Here is a 9,589-nt window from a genome sequence, read left to right as displayed (position 1 = left end):
GCCACATTAAGCAATGGTGTCTGACATTTCCCACATCCTCTATTCACTCTTTTAATCACATGATCAGAGAGTTAGGTAATTCTTTCTTCTGTTATGACTATAAAGCACTTAATAAAGAAATTATAGAATTACAAAAAGCACCTGATGAATCTATTGTGAAATTTTGGGAATGCTTTTGTAATTATTCTTTTCAATCCATGAAGATGAAGTTGATTGGAAATTTATCTGAGAAATATTTCAATATATTCGTGTATCTCAAAATCCACGAGTTAGAATCATTTTAACCCCTCCTAACATACCTCGGTGTTAGAGCCTCCAAATTGGAATCAGATAAGGTCATTGTCACGAGTGACTCTCTGTCCTCTTCTTGTCAAACAACTCTAGCTCCATAGGACAATGTGGGAGAATTTGCGAACCAATATATTGAACTATCACCACCTCCCACCCCACTTGCTATGGATATCTATGTATATTTGCACTGCAACCTTGATGGTTGTCACGTGATCTCGTTCTCTCAACCGACGTCCTTTGGTTCCTTTGATCCTCTGGATTTCGGTGTCTTGTGTTCATTCGTTCTGGATTCCACATGTGATTTTCATGAGGATCAAGTTGTCAACAGAGTTGGTGTTGAGAAGCCAACCTGTGTTGTCATTTTTAATGAGTATGTGTGGGAATATGAAGGATGACCTCCTTCCGTCCACACTTCATCTACTTTATCCTGAAATCTTCGGTGATTCTTCTATTCCTGGTTTTTCTTGTGAAAATACATACTTGGATGTTTCTACTTCCAACCATTCACTTGACACGTAGGATGTGAGTCCGTCATTTGATTGCGGAGAGGAAAAATATTTATTTCCAAATACACCCAAACTGTCATCTTTCATTTCTGGAAATTCATAGGGTGAAAATTTTTGTTTCTTATCAACCCCTTTGTATGGTTCGTTAGATCATGAGGATGTTGATGCATATCTCGAATTTTCTGATCACAATTTTCGTGAGCTTTTTACCGATTCATTTTATCACGATTCTGATATACATATTGTTGATCTTTCTAATCCGCATTTCTTTGACAATACATCTTCTGATGAAGTGGAGACCCCTCAAGTTGTCGAGGAACTTCAACCCAAGCTTATGGCTATGTCAAGTTCTCGGAGCCTTGAGGACAATTCCACTTTCGATCAAAAATCTGTTGAATCACCCCAGGCTCCTCATCACTCTCTTATTCACATTGAAAATTAATCTAGTTTATAAATTTCACATCCTTCACCATAATCACACGATCCTATCGCTCAAGCATTGGAGGAGTCATATGTAGCAATTCATGTTGAGAAATGATAGTTTTCTTCTTTCTGCATGTTTTTGTGTTTGTCAAGATCGAAAGGGTGTACATGCTTGTCATCTGCACATAGTGGGATACAACACCATGATACGTATGTAGAGTGCCTTCCATGTGCTTTTAATCTTTTATTTTCTGTGGATGCATTCAAACTTTGAGCGTGTTGGTTTTCATTTTTTTTTTATCTTTCTTTCTTTCTAGTTTTCCTGAATATCTTTCTTTTTATCTATCTATTCCCTCTCCTTATGAATATCTTTCATTTATTTAGTCAATGATACCCTGAAAGAAAATACGTTGCTTTCAAAGTGAGTCTTGGTGAAAATAAAATGCTTACACTTTAAATAGTACCACCTACTCTAATCGGTTTTCTATTTTTGGTTAACCCTTGTCAACTCAGTCAAGTAGAGTAAGGTGAGGGGGAAAGCCTTAAAAAGTATGTCGGATGTATATATAACATCCTTCTCTAAAGGGTAACCTCTTTTGCTCTCAATAGGTCAGGATACCTCTTTCACATGATGAAATAAATAAGTGCCTATGCAGAGTTCTTTGAAAAATGAAAAATGGAAAAATAAAATAAAGGTGAAATAAGAGAAAAGCTTCCTGCACAGAAAGGTGAAGCAAGTAACTCCACTGGGGTACTGTCTAGGCTCGCTAGAAGTGGAGCGATGCTTTTGTTCCTAAAGCAAGTTTTTCGGGGTACTATCCAGGCCTGCTCACAGTGGAGCAACACCAGAGATGAAACTTAAACTCTGATAGCCTATATTGCTTATGCATCAATATACCCCTCATCCCCAATCGAAACAACTCAGTTGACTTGGATTGGTATGTGTGCTGGCCGATCAAAAGAATGGTAAGGACTACATATTGAACACAATCTAATGAGGGAGCCATGATGATCAAAGAATCGAACAATACTTCCAGAAGATTTAGACTCACTTTACACGAGACAAGGTCCATATAGAGAGATGGAGTTATACCATTGTGTCGCTAATGTTGTATTGGCTACAATCACCATCCAAAATTTTTCCTACGCTTCATTTTGGAGCCTCCCCATTAAATCCCAACAGCTTATCTTACACTGACCCAAGTACTTGTGCTTTCATTAAGTTTTATCTTTTGATTTACAACTTTATTTTGCTTACTTTATTTTTTATCTAACTGAAAGTTGACCTCTTCACTTGGTTGCAATCCGGTTCTAACACTACCTTGGTGATCTGTGCAATACTAGAGGGAAAGTAGCCTTGCTCTTAGGCAATATGTAGTTCAAGACCGTAGTGAGCCTCGACTCCAAAATTTTGCAAACCCAACTAACAGCTTGTCTTCATATTGGAAATTGTGTAAAGCATTAGAAGCATCCAGAGCCACTCAACCCAGGAATTGCGCAAAAGCATTCTCTCAACAGATGGTCGATGAATGTGCCAATGAGTTGCCCAGTTCTCCCTAGAACTGCACAATTTCTACATGCATGCATGGTAGCCTTTCCCAAAAAATAACAAAATCTAAAGGAAAAAAATCATCCCTAAAAAATAGGGATCTATTTTTAGCAGTTGGAGTTACACTTGAGATATTTTTGGGAACTGCCACCATGTGTCGCTTTTTCCTAGATTTTTGGCCTTCGCCTCATAAACCCTAAATCAATCAAATATATTTAATGGGTGCCTCTAGATATCATTTTCACATTTGATCTTGGAGCTCTGGCATTCCCGAGAAAATCTAGGAACCTTCAGCATGGTCATCGTAGCTTTTCCGAGTAAGTCTTGTTTTTGTAGCCTTTTGCTGCTTTTTCTATAGATTTATTTCCTTGGCTTATGAGAGTGTTGTTGTACCTATTTTATTGAATGACCATTGGCGTTTTGATTTGTTTTAGCTTGTAGAAGTGATTTTTTAAGTTTTTTATTGCCTTTTCCTAAGTGCTGTATGCATAAACCAATTTTTTCACTAATGGTCGTCGTTGCAGAAACTCTCTCCATAAGTTTTGTTGTTCTTTTGTTTGAATGATTCTTGCACCTACTTTGATTGCATGCATCATCATTCACTCAGATTTTCCCCAACCATTGTTTGGCACGGAATCCCCCCCAGGAATGTTTTGGGGCTTAAAGCCCAAGTTTTGACCAAGTCCATTATAAAGACTCCGCGATTTGTGGGTGCAGAGCACGAAGTCATAATAGAGTCATAGTGTTCTCTACCCTTGTTTTTTGTAATGTAATGTCGGCTTGAAAGATCCACCCATGGTTCATAGACCATGGGATTGTATAAGGATTGTATAAATAGAGCGACGCTCTAAGTGTAAAAGATAGCGAATAGAACATAAGGATGATGATTCTAAGAGATTGAGTCGAAGTGTAAAGTGTGTTTTGGGTCCTAGAGTAGGAGAAGGCTCTGCAGCTGAGTGCACAGAGGCCTAGTAGTCTGCAGCTGAGTGTGCGGACCCCTGCAACTGAGTGCATAGGGTAGGTCGAGTCTGTAACCATTAGAAACATCAATAAAAATAAGTTGTATCATATTTCTGCGTATATTTTCCTGTTTAATGTATTATTGGGTATAAACTGCAAGTATTTTGTTTATTTGCTGTGCGAACTCATATGAATGTGCTGTATAGCGAAATATAACGTAAAGCATCCATTTACGCGAAGATAACTAACTAGTGTAGGAAGATAAGTACGATCTCAGGTGGGACTTAGGGAAATAACCCAAAGCGCTGCTCCAGCAGCGCGAAAGGCCCAAAACCCCTAGGAAGGGTTGCATAATGGCAAACATATTAGGGTGCGAGGGACGGGGAAGTGCACGAAGGGACTAGCAGTTGGACCAATTCAACCTCTTAGACATCTCAAGGGTGCAGAAACTTGGTTCTAGCACCCCCCCATACTACTTCGAGTGAGACATCAGTCCTCGCTTCGTGGACTGTTACCGAAAGGGCCAGTACTACAGGGATTTGTTTGGCTAACTAACATCGAACTTGGGTCAGGCCCCAACAAGCCAACAAATGGTTCCATTCCTGGGATTAGGATCTGCAAAGAGATGTCTGATGTCGTATCACTAGAATCTAACAAGAAAAGGAATTGAAGATTGGTTGGATAGGAAGATTCACAAATTCACGATGCATGAGAACAGGAATCTGTGACTATCAAAAGAAGAGTGGTTAGACTGCTACTTATACACAGAGATCCACGAAATTTTCTTTGCATCTTTCCCTACTGAGCTATATGAGTGGATTGCACAGCTAGCAAATAGACAAGGAAGGTGCAATCTTGACAAACCTATTGTGTGCACTCCAAAATTGGTGCGCAGATTGGAAGCATAAGAGGATAAGATCGCGCTCATTGTTGATCACTATCTCGATCGAATTATAGGAGGATTCATCACCAAGTTCGTGGCAGATAATTCAGTCAGCTATAGCGAGGCAAACAATGCTTCTTCAAAGGACTGCAAGGTAAGTACGTTAAATCTTTGAACACTTGGATTAAAATGATACTGTGTGAAAAATGGATTATGTGAATAAATTGTTGTTTGGGGTTACACAAAGTGGCAGAATCTACAGAAACAAAGGTAGTACAGAACTAGAAACTAGCCCCTTGATTTCACCTCCGCAAGGGGACGAGGAAGAACTCGCGAATGTCTCACCAAGAAGTGCGATCAATTTGATAAGACAAAGGATTCCGCGCATACCACCCCCACCCACACCACTGTTAGTTTCACCCTCTTAACCCCTATCTTCGCGCATTCCAATGCTTCCACCACCGCGAATCAATATGGCTAGCGCGATAAAGTTACCATTGTTCAAGGGAGTATGGAATGAAGATCCATACCAGTTTTGGCTCATGATAAAAGTTGTATGGGAAGCACAGGGACTTATGGATGACAATATAAAGAAAATGACATTGGTCAGTGCTCTGCAAGATCGCGCGTTGTCGTGGTACATTAGGCATTCCAATGACAATCCAAATGTGGGCATCGTAGATATTCAAACTGTGATAAACAAATAATTTAGCATGTTGAAGTTAGAGGTGTAGTCGATCATTAGGTTCAAGGAAATCACATTGCTACTAGGCGAGACCCCTTGGGAGTTGGATCAGAGACTGAAGTGCACAATTCGCGAAGCTAACATGACGTTCACGTATGGACAACACTGTGAATGGTTTGTAGCATTGTTAACACCACATCTAAGGAACACGATGTCACAAAAAAGGCTAACAACTCAGGCTGAGGCCTTCGAGGTCGCGATGATATTGCACGAGACCTTGATATAGGATTCCAACCTAGGGGTTTAGCAGATTCACGTGCAGTTGAAAAACTTATGCCTTGAGATGCAAAGTTTGAAGCAAGATAGGATAGCTCACCCAGAAGTGTGCGACGAGGTATGGTTCATAAAGTGCAAGGGTTAGGGACATGACAAGGACCACTGCCCAGTGTTCGTGAATTACCTCGCGGGACGAGGACCAATGCCATTGAGACTGGAGGAACAAGCAGGACCCAACACGGCACCTGCATTATGGTGTGCAATTTGTCAGATAGGAGGAAAGCATGTTACAGATAACTGTCATTTACTATAGAAGTACACGCAGAATTCACAACGACTGTTTTGTAATTTCTATAGATCAGTGGGACATGATGAGTGCATCCGTAGAAGTTATGAGTTGATGATGGATCAAACTCCTACCTATAGAGTTTAGGCCGAAATGCAGGGATGGCGCAAACCGAATTTCAGGGGTGCGGATGAGGCCGAGGTGGAGGAGGGCCTAGAAGAGTTCGTGCACAGCTTATATATTACAATTGTGGAGGGCCAGGACATTATGCCGTGATTTTACAAATCCAACGCGGCCATAATGATTGCATTTTACATTGTTTGATCATGAGATGGAGGATTATCCCACAATAATAGCGCGACTGTGCGATAAAGGAGTGCTCCAACCTCCCCCGACTCAGAACCTGCAAATGATGAGGTCTGAGCCACACGAGAAATAACCTAATGTTAATATGGTGCTTCGAAGTGGAATTACGAAAGGGGAGGACAAAGGCAAGCAGCCTGAAGAAAGTATTTGGGTTCGCAATGCTCCAACGAAGGAACCAGAGTTTTATTTGGAGCACGCTAAGGAAAACTGCATGGAAGCCAAGAAGAGCTTTGTTGATGCCTCCACTTCAGGAAGTAAAGATAGACCATAGCTAGAAATGGACCCACTGATCCTCACAATGTTCCTAGAAACATGCATGAAGCTATTGCGTGAAAGAAAGGTTGTAAAGGGGCTATAGGAACTCATAAATAGATGTGATGGGACCATGCTAGGAGAACCGCGTGTAGTCTGGAAGCTCGGAAAGCACACGACATGAACGGGAAGGGAAATGAGATTGACCGAGCACATTGGAGAATATGAGATGGACCAAGTGATTCTAGATCTAGGATCGGACGCGAACATCCTGCCAAAGTAGACCTAGGAGCACTTGGGAAGGCCTACACTGCAATGGTCTCCTATCCAACTACTAATGGCAAACCAACAAAAGATCCTACCTATGGGGAGATTGCAGTGAATCACAGTGGATATCGAAGAAGCAAGGACGCTAGAAGACTTTGAAGTAATAGATATTGTTGATGACAATAATCCCTACCTCACGCTATTAGGAATAGATTGGGCCACTGACATGAATGGGGTGATAAATTTGAAGAAGCGCAAGATTATTTTTGAGAAGAAGCCCCTGTGTGTAGTTTTACCTTTAAACCCTACAGAAGGATTGCGCTACACAGAGCTAGTGCACGACTATAAAAGCGACGACGACTTGGACTCCATCTACAAGATAACTGTGCGAGAACAAGACTAGGTGAACCCAATCGCAGATGGACGAATATCATGGGAGTGCGAAAGCTCCTGCACCTCGGATTCTAACGAGGAGATAGAAAAATGGCAAAACCAGTTACATGAGGTCACCACTCTAAACTGTAACATGATGACGAGATCATTGCATTGCATATCAATAGAGGTAAGGGATTTGCCTACGTATGATGGGTTAAGTGAGGTGGATGACTTCCTGAATAGATTTGAAAGAGAGGTGTCGTAATAGCAACGTTTCGAAGCTTTGAAATGGGTACTACGCGCTACGCCCACGAGGTGGTGGGGTACACACCAAAGAAGCTTTGAGGACTAGTGTGAATGTAGGAGGATGGTGTGCATGTAGTTTGGGAAGCCATAGATGCGATTAATAGACAAGATTGCTGGATGAAACGGTCTGCGCTCCCACCTGTCCAAATGGATATAGACATATTGTATGAAACCTGCACAGATGTACACATTCTTCACATTGGGAGACACGATCACTAAGAATGTACGAGTGAGGCAATGGCGCGAATGACCCCTTTGGTTGAAACCACGGAGTATGGAAATACCAAGTGCATCGAAGGTTATCCACGCAGAAGCCTTTAACAAAGTATGTGAAGTGTTGAACAAGGTACACGATGCGTAGCGGATTGATTGGGACTTGCACGTACTAGTAGTTATATGGGCTTATAGGACCACGTGCAAGAAACTGACAGCGCAGGTGCCTCCGAGGCTGGAGTATGGTGCGAAAATTATAATCCCCATAGAGCATAAAATACCTAGTCCGCGCATGGCAGCATCGGTAGATACGATGGTTCGCAAAACCTTAGAAGAAGGGGTAGCATAGATGAACCAAGCAGAATACTTGGGACCTGAAGAGGAAATCCGATAGGGTGACCTAAGAATCCAAGAAATTAGGAAAGAAAGGGTGCGATGAAGGGTGAAAAGTGCTCTGGTGGAAGTGGAAGTCAAGAAACTTGAGGATGAGATAAAGTAATATTGCCTCGATAAGGAGACCAAGGTGATAAAATAGGGTGTGCACGATCATGCTGACAAATTTGGGACTATCGTCGTGAATTGATCAGTCTGATACCTTGGCTCGAACCGCATATTACCAAACGAATCAACCATGGTGGTGCAATGCCGATGATAAAGTGTGCAACGCAGCCAACAATAATAAAAGGTGGGTATTTTCCAGGAAAATGGATAGATGACCAGATGAAACCCTATACAGGTGGCGCACCCACCTGACTAGCCGTGGGAAGTACAGTATTAGTGCTCCTGGCAGTTGAAAGGAGGTGCGAGACTATAAACTACTCTACCAAGAAGTTGCGCAATGTTGGAACTACGCTCAGAAGCAGAGCCACAATGTCTGTGACCGCGCAAGGGGAGCTGCGCTGCTACATGGGTTGGCTGGAAAGTGACCGTTGGAGTCACTATTCATGAAGTGATGCTCAACTTAAGACCAAATGGAGTAGGCGACAAGCCTTTAAGATGCAATCTATGGGCAAGATTTGGGAAATTCTCCCGCCAAGGTAGCATTAATGAATCGGATTTGGGGGGAACATTTGAATTCAAATTCAAAAGGCGTTATAAATTACAAAGGGCTGCCCAACAAACAACACTTGGTCATTTCCGAATTGAGTTGCTGTATACCTCGCATAGCCTGAGAAGAGCCTTGTTTGACCTGTGCAGAGCATTGATCGAGCTCCTGATTACGCGAGTGATAGATTTCTAGTCAGACACGATGGCAGCATCTAAGGAAGTTAAGGAAATTGCAGAGATGACCGTCGAAGAGGCCACACAGGGCCTGACTGTGGAGGATGCCCCTGAAGGCACTGGGATTGTGGTGGAAATCCCTAAATCACAACGCAGGCCAAGGCCAAAGAAATACAAACAGCCGATGGTTCCCATACTTGTGGCCCCAGGAAACCCACTGCGCACTAGGCTAATGATGAAGGAGAAGGGGAAAGTTGTTAAAATAGAAACCTATGAGGAGGAGGAAGACCTGGAGGACCTTATCATTGAAGACAACGAGGATGAAGGAATGGAGGAAGAAACTAAGCCTACGTACCCTCCAACAAAGTTGCCTGCCTATATCCTCCCGCGCAAGGGGAAATCTAAAGTGCCCAAGGATCTTGACGAGAGCAAGAACTCTCTCCATACCCCGCTTCTCCTGGACGACATCATTTGTTAGGGCATGCACCTAGGACGGGTACCTAGCTTGAAATTTGAAGATTGGGATCTCGCTAACCATGAGAAGTTCCCTCACCTAAAGACCGTGCAACTCATGAAGCCCAAGAAGAACACCATGATGGGGGTTACCAAATTAGAGTCACGAAAGTGGTTACGTAGAGTGGAAAAGGTAGGGTTACTAAACCTACTCTAGGTGCTGTATTTCCACTGCATCCCAATAACAATTTTCGTCGTCAGGTAGCTGATTTGCCTA

Source organism: Pinus tabuliformis, chromosome 3_1, assembly GCF_031772625.1.
Source record: "Pinus tabuliformis cultivar Carrire ecotype Pingquan chromosome 3_1, CPIR1, whole genome shotgun sequence".
Classification (NCBI taxonomy): Eukaryota; Viridiplantae; Streptophyta; class Pinopsida; order Pinales; family Pinaceae; genus Pinus; species Pinus tabuliformis.
Note: the sequence above shows the minus strand (reverse complement) of the source record.